This window comes from Propithecus coquereli, unplaced genomic scaffold (assembly GCF_000956105.1).
Source record: "Propithecus coquereli isolate 6110/MARCELLA unplaced genomic scaffold, Pcoq_1.0 Scaffold9, whole genome shotgun sequence".
In the NCBI taxonomy this organism is placed as follows: Eukaryota; Metazoa; Chordata; class Mammalia; order Primates; family Indriidae; genus Propithecus; species Propithecus coquereli.
Window position 1 is genome coordinate 12685818 of NW_012155284.1, and position 2001 is coordinate 12687818.

Genomic DNA, 2001 nt, shown 5'->3' on the forward strand with positions numbered 1-2001 from the left:
TGTAAAGACAGGGTCTTATTCTTGCTCGGGATGGTCTTGAAGCCCCAGCTTTAAGCAATCCTCTCGCCTTGGTCTCCCAGAGTGCTAGGGTTACAGGCATAAGCCACTGCACCTGGCCTGTCTTCTGCTTTCTTAAGCTATTATCTTCCTATAAAGCCCATCCTCTAGGCTCAGCTCAGCAGAGCACCTTTCTATTTCATAGATGGGAGGCTGCCTGATTCGTGAATAACTAATAAAAGTCATTTAGATCATTAAACTCAATTTGTTAAAACTTTGTTTCTTTGACAACTTTCATTTCTCCTGCATAAACATCTAGGAATAGAATGTATCATATGGTACATACATGTTTAAATTTTTAAGAAACTGTTAAACATATGGTAACATATGTAACATATGGTACATACAGTTTAAATTTTTAAGAAACAGTTGGAAACACCAACTGTTTTCCAAACTAGTTGTACCTTTTTACATTCCCACCAGAAGTATATAAAGATTCCAGTTTCTCCACATCCTTGTAAACACTGGCTATAGTCAGTCTTTTTAATTTTAGTCATTCCCACAGTTGTGTGGTGGTATATCCTTTTGTTTTTAATTTGCATTTCTCTAATGACAAATGATATTGAATGTTTTTTCATGTGCTTATTTATCTTTATATATTTTCTTTGGTAAAGTGTCCCTTTGGGTCTTTTGTTCATTGTTTAACTGGGTTATTAGTGAGTTTTGTAAGTTCTTTCAATATTCTGCATACGTCTTTTATCAGATATATGATTTGCACATATTTTCTCCCAGTCTGTGGCTTGTTTTTTAATTTTTTAGTAGTGTTCTCCAATAGTTTGAGCTTTCAGTTTTAATGAAACCCAACTTATCAATTTATTATTTTATGGATTACATGTTGGTGTCCTAGCTAAATATTTGCCTAAGCCCAAGTCACAAGAGTTTTCAGTTATGCTTTATTTAGAAGTTTTGTAGTTTGGGGTTTACTATTTAGGTCTATGATCTTTTTGAGTTAATGTTTATATATGGTATGAGTTGTGGATTAGAGTTTATTTGCTTTTGTATACGAATAACCAATTGTTGAAAAGACTAGTATGATTTTTTGAAAAGACTATTTCTTTTACATTAACTGCTGTTACACTTTGTCAAAAATCAGTTGTCCATGTATGCATGGTTCTATTTCTGGACTATCTATTTTGTTCCATTGATCCATTTGTCAATCTTTATACCAATTTTACTTGATTACTGTAGCTTTATAATAAGTCTTGAAATTAGGTCATGTTAGTCCTCCAACTTTGTTCTTTTTGTCAAAGTTATTTTGGCTATATTTTGTCCTTTGCATTTACATATGAATTTTAGAATCAGCTTGATAACTGATGAGGCTTTAATTGATATTGCACTGAATCTCCTGAACAATTTGAAAAAAACTGACATCTTAACAATATTGAGTACTGCTATGATATTTCTCCATTTTGGAATATTTCTCCATTTACTTAGATCTTTAATTTCTCTCAATATACAGATATTTCTCATCTTTTGTCAGATTTAGTCTTAAGTATGTCATATTTTTTATACTGTTTTAAGTGAAATTTTTTTTTCAATTTCTGATTGTTCCTTGCTAGTATATAAACTTCACCTGTTAGTACCAGTAGCTTTTTTGTGTGTGGATTTGATCAGATTTTCTAGATAGTTGATCATGTCATCTGTGAATAATGATAGTTTTTCTTCTTTCTTTCCAATCTGGATGTCTTTTATTTTTATTCATTCATTCATTTCTGGTCTTGTTGCACTGTCTAGCACCTCCAATACAATGTTGAATAAAAGTGGTGAAAGCAGATATCCTTGGTGTCGTCCTGATCTTATTCCCACAGATAATTTTAAAAGCACTGTCTCTTTTCCATCTCTCCCCATGTCTGAACACCTACATATGCTCTGTCTGTCGTTCGGCAGGGCTAGTTACTTCCCTTCAACCAGGCAGCTATCTTGTTGGCAGCCCTGCCCTGGGTG